Source organism: Eschrichtius robustus, chromosome 4 (assembly GCF_028021215.1).
Source record: "Eschrichtius robustus isolate mEscRob2 chromosome 4, mEscRob2.pri, whole genome shotgun sequence".
In the NCBI taxonomy this organism is placed as follows: domain Eukaryota; kingdom Metazoa; phylum Chordata; class Mammalia; order Artiodactyla; family Eschrichtiidae; genus Eschrichtius; species Eschrichtius robustus.
Genome location: NC_090827.1, coordinates 55321032 through 55333052, shown reverse-complemented (window position 1 = coordinate 55333052; position 12021 = coordinate 55321032). Strand labels below are relative to the sequence as shown.

General features: G+C 45.8%; 1 protein-coding gene across 1 annotated transcript in view; it reads right to left on the bottom strand.

Annotated features, from left to right (window-relative positions):
• The window catches only part of PRKG2 (protein kinase cGMP-dependent 2), a 93613-nt gene extending 89279 nt beyond the window's left edge, over window positions 1–4334 (bottom strand). The window contains exon 1 of the mRNA XM_068542118.1: window positions 4297–4334. The gene's annotated coding sequence lies outside the window, so the exon portion shown is untranslated. The remainder of the gene's footprint in view (window positions 1–4296) is intronic.
• Between the last annotated feature and the right edge of the window lie 7687 nt (window positions 4335–12021).

The following is a 12021-nucleotide window of genomic DNA, read 5'->3' as shown; positions in this document are numbered from 1 at the left end:
CGGAACTCTTTAATATTCGACAACAAGAAAAAGAACAATCCAGCTGCAAAATGGGCAAAAGATCTAAACAACCACCTCACCAAAAAGATACACACATGGCATATAAGGATATGAAATGATGCTTAATATCCTATGTCATTAGAGAATCTCAAATTAAAACAATGAGATACCATGCTCCTTGGTATTTATCCAACTGATATGAAAACACAGGCCCACACAGAGGTTTACAGCAGTTTTACTCATAATTGCCAAAACCTGGAAGCAACTAAGACATCCTTCAGTGGATGGCTGGATAAACAAACTGTGACACATCCAGACAATGGAATATTATTTGGTGATGAAAAGTAATAACTATCAAGACCTGAAAAGACATGGAGGAACTTTAAATGTATACTGCAAAGTGAAAGAAGCCCATCTGTAAAACCTACATCCTTTATGATTCCAACTATATGACATTCTGGAAAAGACAAAACTTGGAGACAGTAAAAAGGTTAGTGATTTCCAGGAGATTGGGGAGAGGGAGAAAGGAATGAATAGGTGGAGTACAGGGGAATTTTGGGGCAGTGAAGCTATGCTGTATGATACTGTTATGGTGGATACATGTCATTATATATTTGTCCAAGCCCATAGAACTGAACAACAAAAAAAGTGATCGCTAATGTAAGCTATGGACTTCAGTTAATAATTTTTTTCCGTATTGGCCCATCAATGTATCACATTGATGCAAGATGTTAAGAATAGGGAAGGGGAGGGGAGACTATGGAACCTCTCCATACTTTCCACTTATTTTTCTGTAAACCTAAAACTGCTCTAAAAAAGAAATTCTATGAACTAAAAACAAAACAAAGCATGTACTAGGAGTGAATGCAAGAAAGCTGATGGCATATTTAAGGAACAGGCTGAAATGCATGATGGGTGAAGGAGAGTGATGAGAAGTGAAGCTAAAAAAGTAAGACACTAGAATGAGATACTGAAAATTTTCATTTGCCATTTACGGTATCTGGATTTTAGTGTAGGTCAAGTTTTTTTCAAGTTATATGGTCAGATTTGTCCTTTAGAAAAATAAACAACTTTTTTTGGCAATAAATATGGAATGGAGTGAAAAGAGCTTAGAGGAAGAAAGACAAAATAAGAGGCTATAAGAGGCTACTGCACCAATCCAAGTGAGGACAGAGTTAACATCAGAAAGCGTCCCAACCCTATTCTAATATCTTGAACTCAAGAAAAAATGAACCATCTCCATGGTAGCCAAAAGAGAAAAACACTATCATAGGGGATCTGGCAAAAGCTATGGCTATAGGCAACTCTGCAATTTCCTTCTCTTCAATAAATCATGAAAAGTAGAATAGATTCTTTTTCATGATATGGGCAGGTTAGCCTGAAGTCAAATGAATTACACAGCCTTCTCGAGATAGTTTTCTAAGTACATATGAAACCGATGCATCTGGTGTTACTCTTAACTTTGTCTCACCAAATGTCTTTTAGAAAATAATTAACCATCACTGAGTATATAAACCCCTGCTGCTCCTCCCGGAAGCAACCACAAAGAGTTGTCCTTGTGAGAAACAGCTCAATTTCATATTGATTCCACAATTAAAAGCATCTGTCCATCTGACCTTGTGACTGTTGACCTCGGGCTCAGTTTGGAATCTACTGCTTGTTTTCTCTGTCTATGGCATTTTAACTTGTGGAGTAATTCTCTCTTGTCAGGCAGTCATATGAGCTTTTATTGTACCAAAGTTTCAGCTACTCCTGAGGCTATCTCCCAGCAATGGCGCCCTAACACACACACCCCGCAGAATGTTTACAGCGAGTCTTATACCCCATATGTTCACTGCCAAATGTAGTGGCATTCCATTCAGCTATTCTGCGGTGCCATAGTAGCAGATAAGAAGGCAAACACACACAAATGTAATTATATAGGTGTAGGTCCAGAGATGGTAGCTGATGGAATTTGAGTGACGTTAAGAAGAAAGATAAAGATCTGGAAGTTTCCATTGTGGCAACTGGGTAAGAGAAGATGTCATTAACCAAACTGAGGAGCAGACTTGAGGGATATGACAGTGAGTTTAATTTTTGGATAGTTTGAGGAAACTGTGGAAAGTTTAAGGTCAAGAAGTTCAGTAGGCAGTAAGAAACAAGGGACTAGAAAATCGAAAAGGGGGAGCTGAAAATACCTAGCAATCATAAGTAAAGGTTGAAGCTGAAGAAGTAGATAAAAGTGCCCAGTAGATTGGCAATGAAGAGAAGAAAAGTGTTTAGGTCTATATGAAGTTTGAGAGAAAAACTAGAGACGGTAAGAAGAAGCTATCGTGTTAGAGAAAGGATGTGGAGGGATTAATTGTATAAGACAAGATGTAATACTGCATGAGGGAGAATCTCTAAATGTGGTGATTAAATGGGTGCACACAAAAGGGGAGTCAAAAAAGATTCCAATGTTTTGATCTTGGCAGGCGGGGAGGAAGGCAGTACTATGAACTCATTCATTCATTAAAAATGAACAGAGCACCATCGTTGGGTTAGGCACTGTGACACTGACCACAGTCAAGAGAATAAGCAAGCCTTATGGAAAAAGTGATGAGCCTGGATTTATATTTGTTGAGTTTGAGGTGCCTATGAGTCATCAAGGTGGAAATGTCTAACACGTGGTAGCAAAGAAGAAAGGTCAAGGCAAGAGAACACTTCATAGGTAAGAACTGAAGTCCCACTAGTAGATGAGATCACTGAGGGAAAAAAGAAAGGAATGCCTCTATCTCTATGGTTACGTATGTACATTTAGATGGTACCTGTGGATATTATTTATAGGAGAAGAGGAGGAGGAGATGCAAATAACAAAAGCAGAGAAGGAACAGTTGTACAATAAGAGATCTAGAAGTACGTTGGAAGCCATAAAGATAAGATTTTCAAGAGGTGAGCAAGCTGCAGTTCATCCCAGAGACATATCAAAGCACATGAGGGAAATATATTGAACTTAGCCTTTCACAGAAGAGTTGGGATAGAAACCGGATTACAAAGGACGGTGGGAAGAGCTGACACTGAGAGCAGGGACTTCAACATGGTACCATGGTTCATGCAGTGGATTTTTAGAATAGTGAAAACTTGAGAGTATTTGTAAGCCCAAAATACTGAATCGGTGAATATAGAGAAAATGAAAACATAGGAGAAGAGGGGATAACTGATAGGAAAATAGCCTAGAGGAAGCAAGACAATATGGGCTCAAAAGACTTGGGCAGCAATCCAGGCAACATACGCCTTCACTGTGAGGTGAATTAGCCCTGACTTGTAAGGATTTCAGAAGACTGAAATGGAGCATTTCAGGTAAAAGAGAAAGATCTCTGTGTACCATCTTTTTATGTCGTTTATTCTTAGTTACACAATGTTCCAATGGAGAAGATGGCCTCTAATGCTCCAAAGGTAATTCTCCACCATATTAGCGCCTACCCTCCTGCGTAAAACTGAACAGTAGTACTGGCAACACCTACTGTATGTTATGTAGGTAATCGCCTTCTCCAAGAGTTAAATGGAAACTTGCAAAGGAAAGAGACAATTTCTAAGGCACTGTTCGGGGTGGGGAGCGCAGGCAGGTGTATGTTGCTCTCTGCCTTTATAGAGAAGCCCTGGGAACTTCAGCGACGAGATGAAGACCAGAGCGTCACCCTTTCTACCCGTTCATCCTGCCTGCGTTGTGTCTTTGCAGGGTCTCAACTGCTATGCATCCGTACCCTAGTTCTTCTCAAACTTGAACCCCTTGCTTTTTCTCTCATCCCCAAAGTGACGGATTCGTTTTTGTTTGTTTGTTTACTCTCGCTTCTTCACCAGGAAAAACAGAGCGAGAAATGTGAAAGCGCCTCACGGTGCCGAGAGTGACACAGGACACCCACACAAGTTTACAAGTCCTCGTCTCCTAGCAGCTCCCCGGAGCTCGGCGAAGCGAAGCCGGGAGCGCACGCCCTGAGAGCACCGCCAAGCCCCTAGCCCGGAGCAGCAGTCTCCCCGGCCGCCGGGGCTAAAGGAATGCGAACCTGACGTCTCCCCACCCGGGCTGAGCTCGCCCCTCCCGCCCCCAGCCGAGCTTCTGGAAATCCAGTAGCCTCCCCCTGCCTCCCGGAGCTCCCGGCTGGCTGCCACCCCGAGCGAACGCACCGCGTGCACACGTCCACACGCCAGCAGCACAGGCACGAGAGCGGCTGGGTGTGGAAAGGAGGCGCACCGCGCGCCCAGCCGACACCCGCGCGGACCCCGGCCGCGGCCCCCCGGCGCCCCTCGGTGCCCGAGCCCCCAGCCCGCGAGTCTCACCAGAGAGCCGGTAACTTTCCAGGTACGCAGCTCGTCCCCCTCGGCGCCGCCGCCCCTGCGTCTCCGCGTCCGCTTTCTCGCCGTCCTCCCTCCCCAGCCGCCCGCGGCGCCCCAGCCGGGCGCAGGTCAGTTTAGCGAGGCCGGGAGCGGGGCGCGGGGCGCGTAGCGCGGGCCCGGGGCTGCCGGCGCCGCCGCTCGGGCTACGTGGGACCGTGGGGCACGGGCGAGGGCGTTGCGCGCAGAGGCTGCGGCGGCTCCGGTGCTGCCGCCTGGCTCCTCCGCGGGGGCCGGTGCAGAGGAGACGCGCTGGGAGAGAGGGAGAGAGGCAGGGAGGGAGGGGGGAAGGAGGGAGGAGAGGCGAGGACGAAAGGGAGGGGGGCGGGGGTCAGTCGGGGCGATGGCGTGGAAGAACAGGGAGCCGGCTTCCCTAAAGGTGGGGTCACCCGCCCTCGCACCCACACCGGCCCCAGCCTTTACTCCCGAGACACGCGAGCGGCGACAGCATCCCCCGGAGTGAGACAACTTAAGTAGGGAGATAGCGTCGTGGTTGTAAGCTTTTTTTTTTTTTTTTTTTTCATGTTATTGTTTCTATTTCAAGTGTGTGGGACGAGGCTAGAGGAAAGTTCAGGGAGGTGTTCGTCTTTTCCTTCCCCTCCTTCTCTCCCCCCGCCCCCGCCCCCAGGTCCGTTTTCACTGCAAGCTCTCTCCCACCTCGCCTTCACTCCCACAGCGCAAACAGGCGCACGTACCCTGGACGTGCTCTCCTCTGTCACACCGGTGCCCTTCTAGAAGACACGTGACCCTGGAGCAGCTTGGCGACGCGCTCTTCCCGGACTCTGGAGCCATAACTTGCATCGAGTTTGCCAGTTCACATGATGCTGGGGGCAGTGGTTTGAACCGAGTTTCAAGGGACCTTCGGAATCTGTAGGTCTTCTGGCAGGGAGCTTTCTTGATCACCCAAGTTGGTAATCCTCTCCCTGTCGCCTTTTGATTACATGTTTTTCCCTGAGGCTCGCATTATGGTTTTCTAAATATATATATACCCCACCGCATTATTTGCTATGCCCTGGAGTTGTGAGATCTCCGTGTGGCTTGTCCCCTTTTCTCCTGCCTCCAGAGGAATTTCACTGGTAAATCCTCGGAAGACAAGGGCAGTTTCTGTGTGGAGGATTGGGAACTACAGTGAGGGTCTATTCACTGTGCCTCTAGAGAATGTTAGAACCCAGCTCCCTTGGGTTTTAAACCACAGGGTGGCAGTGGGACTCATGTAACGCCGGTCTGCACTAGTACATATATAAACTTACATAGAAGTTAGGCCCACGTAAAATATGTTAAATAGGCCCGTTAAATTTCAAAGAAGGGAAAATGTAGTCCTGGTTTTTGTGTGTGTGTGCTAACTGGAAAAAAATCAGCAAAAGTACAAAGTACTTTTTCATGAACACATGAGAGAGTCTTTCCATTTTACGCAGGCCTTCGAAATAACCCAACTAGAGGAGATGGGGATGGAGAAGAATTCCACAGGAAAAGGGAAAATAATTAAGTCATTGTTAAGTCACTGTAATAATGGACATTTAAGTCAATGGCCTGCATTTTTATGAACAGTTAAACAACAAGAAAAAAAGAAAATCAGGGATTTTCAAAGTCCTTACATTTAATTTAGTACATGGGGGTGGTGCTGTGGATAGCTAATTAATGGGTCCAAAAATTGATGTATTGGGCCAGAACTTGCATTTTTTTAATGAAATAGAATAGGATAAAAATATCAGAGATATTACACATAGTACAAGTAAATATGCTCTATAAACCTTTCTCTTCGGTTAAATATGTAAATATGTACTGGGTCAACCGTGTAATATGTATTTTCTTACTGTTCCTTGAGGTAAAACTCGAAAGGCACTGATGTAGTGCAGGCTGCTGCCCAGAGTCAGAGTTTGAGGGAGAACTTAGGTTCCTTCCTAGGGATCCTGTGCTCTGTCAACAATGCAGAGTTACAGAGAACAAGGAGGAGGGTGATGAAGAGGAGGAGAAAAGTGACCATGTTTGAGCTCTTTATTCATCCTTCCCACAAATGTGCTTGAGCAGCTTCTATGCCTTAGGCCCGGTGCTAAAATCTGGGAATTTAACGGTGAGCAAAGTCAACATGTGATCTTGGCCCTTTAGAATCCCATGGGGGAAACAGAAAGCAATCAAATAAACACAAAAGTAACTATATATGTGATAAATGCTATGAAGGAAAATACGATATGAGAGCAAAAATGATGGCGTCATAATTTAGATGAGGGAGGCTACAATTAATAAGTAACCCAATTTAAAATGTCTTCCATGATAAGGAAATTTATTGTTTCATATGGCAAGAAGTCCCAAGGTCAAGAGGCTCTGGCTGGTGAATTCAGCAGCTCAGTGCTGTCAGGGAAGGCCCAGGGCCGGTTCCGTTATTCCCCCTGCCATCTCCAGCATGCCAGCATGGTACTGGTTCTGCCCCACCCATGGTCCCAGGAAGGCGGAGCAGCTCCCGCTAGGACAGACAATCCTGACAATGCCCCATGGTAGCAGAGTATGTCCTTTTTCCAGAGTGGGAAAATCTTTCTCAGAAGCTTCTAGCAGACTTCTCACCCGTCATCAATCCAAACTAAGTCACATACCCACGCACGTCTAAATGCTGGGAATGGGGGCGGGGGCCGCGGGGAGTTGAGGATTACCATAATTGGTCAAGGCTCTTCAGGATTTGCCCTTGAACTTTTCAGGATTGCATTCTTTGAGGAGTCGATACCTAAACAGAAAGGAGAAGGTGGCAGTGGATGCTGGGTAGCCAATCCAGAGTCTGCTACAGGAGCTCAGGGATGACGCCTCTGAAAAAAATGACATTTAAACTTAAGATGAGTAACAGTCAGCAAGGAGTGAGGAGGACGCACCTTCACGCAGAGGGAGTCGCGTGTGTGGTCTGACTGTGCCGCCTGTTAAAGGTGTACCTGCAATTCCTCATTTACTACGTCGACCCAAAAAGGTAAGTGTACCTGAGGACGCAAGCTCAAAGGGTTAAATAACGTGATCCAGTTTACAGAGCTTATAAGTCACAGAGGCCAATCAATCTAATTCCAGAGCCTAAAATCTTGGCTTCTGCCTCTACGGAGATGGTGAGAAGCCAGAATTCACTGGCCTTTCCCGGCCGCTGACTGAGGAACAGAGCGCCACCTCCAGCCCCCTCTGCAAGGTTTCTCTGGGCCCACTGGTAGTGCAGGACCCGTGTTCATGAATAAATCCTCTAGTACTGGGTGTACCTCTGCTCCACTGGGTGTCATGGTCCCCACCAAGCACTGTCACCAGAGCGCTAGCGCTCTCATGGTGTCAAAGCTCAGAGATGGCTTGTGGAGATGTGGAGAGTAAAATGCCCATCTTTGTGTTAACACACCTAGAAGTTCTTAAGCAGCCTTGGTGTTTTAGAGAAATCTGTTTCTCGTACTTTCTTTCTCACATGGGCATGCATCTAAGGGACTAAGCTGGGAACAGGTTACTTCCCCTGAACTCAGACTCCCAAGGCCCTGCATAACTGAGTTCTGGTTCACGTTCATCTAGATGCAATACTATTCTCCTGGGATAAATGCCCTCACAGGAGACTCTGTAGTTGCCCTTGCACTTGGCCACCCCATTAGATGAGCCTTTGTGCTCATGACGTTTGAGCCCAGCTCAGAGCACCCCGGGGTGCAAGCTGAGCTCTCTTCTATGTGTCACCAGAAGAAGCTCTTCTGAGGACACGAGAGGGGCACATCCACCATCCTGGTTCCCACTTGTTTCTCCCTGTCTCTTTGGTTCTGCTCCCTTCTTCTTGTCTTCTTTCATTTGTCTGCATGCTTATTTATCTCACCAGACTGACCTCGTGAGAAGCCATTTCAATTTCTAAAGCCAGAACCTTAGGTCACTGTGCCCTTCTTTCACTTCAGCTTTGGCAAACCTTAACCCAGGAGAAATACTACCATTTGCTGTTGGCATTCCTGCCGTCCAGGGGCCGGCATCCTCAATATGCTTATGAAACGGGACCAATTGATTCCACCACCGTGTTCCTGCTGTCTAACCTCCCTGCAGCCCACCATCCCTTTCTTCACTTCAAAGCCATTTATTCCTTCCATGAAGTCACCCTGATTCTGCGGAGTGGTGGTTCTGTGACCCCACAGAAGCGTGCTGCCCCAAGTCTCAAAGGCTCATCAGCTTGTCTCCGTCCTTTATTGGACATCAGAGCAGGGACGTTGTTGTCTTAACTCTTATATCTTCAGAACATACATAGCTGAAGTCTTTTCATAATGCGAAAAACAACGCCCCCCAATTCCACTCTTTAATCTACTGTCTCTGTTTTCTTAAAAAACAAACAAAAAGCACAAAAACTATTTGCCAAGATACTAGAGACTTGAGAAAGAAACCTATGGGAGCCCATTACGCACATCACACAATCTTCTGGGCGTAGCGCTGAGTTCTCCATTCCACTTTTGTCTCTCCAAGGGGACAATGGCTTCTCATTTGCCAGATCCCTCCCTGCTGATTCCTGGTGGGGAGGAGGGTGAGCCCTGTGTGCATTGACTCACAGCTCATTAGGGTAGTCTCCTGGCCCTTCCAGGCAGCAGCTGGAGCCTACAAGTGCCTCCCATTCTGAATTGACCAGTCTCTTGCCCACGTTCTCCTTGAAAGACCTTCCTCCTCTACCCCGCTCCCACTCATTCTAAATTTTCCCAGGATTCTGTCCTTAGCCCTTTCCTTCCTCCTTTCCTCCCTCCCTTCCTTTCCTCCCTCTCTCTCTCTCTCTCTCCCCCCCCTCACCACTGCCCCTCTCCTCATAGCTTCAATTATCACTTCTCAGTGTACTTCCTTTTTTCAGAGCTGCACTTTATCTCAGCCCTTCTGGTGGTATTTATCACATTCTACTTTGTATTATTGTTATCTATACGTTGCTTATCTCCCCTACTTGACCGTAAATACCTGGAGGGCATGGTTCACGTCTGATTCATCTCTGCTGTGTCTCTCACAGCACCCACTGAAGGTCCAAATCCTAGGGACAGAGAGAGTTATGACTTACTACGTAGAAGAATTGTATTTAGGTTTCTGTAATTCTATAGAAAGAATTTGAAATGTGTTCTTGATTTTCCTTCTGGAATAAAGACAATTGTTTGGAATAATGACACAATTTAGAAATTAATAATCTGCCTAATTAGCAAGCAGGTAATAGTAAATTTTACTACAAAAAGACCAACATACAAATACATTTTATGTTCTGTTTCTACCCGCACATACTGAGTTTTAGTCCCTAGTGCACTGACACAGTGGTCTCAGCAGGGCCTCATGCCTTTCCCGTGGTTGTAAAGCCCTGGTGGACGCTGTCACCGACCTCAGCCTCCTCTGGAGTCAGGACCAGACCAGCATGACCTCCATAACACCCACCGGAGAGGAAGCCTCAGTGGTTCCAGCTCCCAGGTCCGACCTGGCTGGACCCACAGAAGTTCTGGCTTCCCTAGCTGCTGCCTGGAGTGGCCCAAAACTCACCCTAGAGATGTAGTGGAATCAATGTGCTGTGGAGCTGACTCTGACCATTGAGAGACAACAGCCAGGAAGAAGCCAGCAGGTAATTGCTCACCCTTCCTGCCCATCCAGGAGCTGTTCAGAGATGCAATGGTTCTGTACTTCTGGCTACTCAAGCATGACTCAGCAACCAGCTTTATTTGCTAGAGAAGCTGTGACAGATTGGTAATGCAACACCTTGAATCTGCTTTCTCTCCTCTCCATCATTTTCTCTTTCTCCCTCACTCCTGTTTCCTTAGGATAACACCCCCTCATTAAGAATTAGCAAGTGAGCTTTGCTTCAGGCTCTGTTTCCTAGAGAGCCTAGGCTAAGATAAGCCCTTATACTCTGTGACCACAACTTTCCATCCTTCAAGCTTATTTGCTCAGTTATTTTCTCTTCATGTGTGTTTGACCTTAAAGTGACCTCTAGTTCTTTGACCCTCTATTTTCTCCTCCCTGTCTTTACCCTGCTTCTTACTCAGTTTAGTGTGCAGTCCATTATTTCACACTCTTGGTATTTCTCTGCAACGATGTATTCTGCAACAGCCAGATGAAGCCCCCATCCTGGAGGAATCCCACTTCTCACCTTCTTTTTCTTCTTCTTTTTTTTTTTTTAGTCTTCTTTTTCTTATACTTGGACGGTGAGTGCTAGTGGAACAAGGTAAATATAAGCCCTGTTCTCATGGAACTTAAGTTCTGGGTCAATGGTAGTATATTAGACTGGTAAAGCCATTCTGGAGAGCCATCTTTACTCAAATTAAGATTAAGTACAGCTCACTTGCAATTCTGCTTCTGAGTATACTATATAGCCCAGAAAAATTCTCACACAGGTCCCTATGGGGACACGTACAAGGATGTTTATTGAAGCTTCTTTTGTGTTATTGTGGTTAGGGAAGGTACTTAGGTATCCATCTCCAAGAGAATGGATATGTAAATTGTTCATGGAGATATGCTATAGAATATTATACAGTACTTAGAACAACAGGTTTGATATTCACAAGGAAAAAATGATATACCTTAAATATATAGTATCTAATAGAAAAATGAAAGAAATATGAGATATGTATATATATAACACAATACTCTTTGCATAAATCAAAAATATGCATAAAATAATTTGCAAAAACACATACAAATGAAAAGATACAAAATTAGCACATTGGAACGTTTGCCTCTGTGGGAGAAGGGGAATGGGAGTAGAATATTTGAACAAAGGAAAGAATAAGGCAAAAAGAAAAAACTCTGGAGAAGGAGAGATGATAGAATAGAAACAAAGAATTAACAGACCTATTTTCCAATATTGACAAGTGTTATAAAGACTATAAAACAGAACGTAGGTTGGATTTGGAGGACGACTTCCAAGAGGTGGTCAGAGGAGACCTCCCTGAAGAGGGTGCATTTGAGTGAAGCCTAAGTGATGAGATAAAACCTACCATAGGCTGCTCCAGGGGAAGTGCATGGAGGGCAGAGGGGATAGCAAGAGCAAAGGCCAGGAGGCCACAAGGAGCTTGGTGAGGTGCAGGGGCAGGAAGAAGGCCACGGTGGCTGGAACACGTGAGCTTGGAGGAGTGTGATGCAGGGTGAGTCGGTGGGGGAAAGCTTGGAGTGAGATTGCATAGGGCCCTGGAGGCACTAATAAAAAGTTAGGGTTTGGGGCCACTGTAAATTCTTGATACCAACCCCTTCTGGTTGCTAAAGACTCCCTAGCAATCCTGCTGGATTTACTTGGTCAGCTCTTTCTCTCTATTATAATAAAAATGGCCAGCTTTTTCCTCTTTCTTTAAACCTTCTTCTCAGCACTCTTACTCATGGCGGGTGGTCTCACTGACTCTTAGCAGAGAAAAGAGTAATTATAATTGTCATGAAATGAATTGTGTCGTTCCCACCCCACCCCCACCCCGCTCCAAATTCATATGTTGAAGTCCTAACTCCCAGTACCTCAGAACATGACCTTATTTGGAAATAGGGTCATTGTAGATGTGGTTAATTAATATGAGGTCTACCGTGTGGGCCCTAATGCAATACGACTGATGTCTTTATAAAAAGGGGAAATTTGGACACAGAGACAGACACACATACAGGGAAGATGATGTAAAGTGACCCAGGGAGATGCCCATCTACAAACCAAAGACAGAAGCCTGGAACAGACCCTTCCCTCACAGCCCTCAGAAGGAACGAACC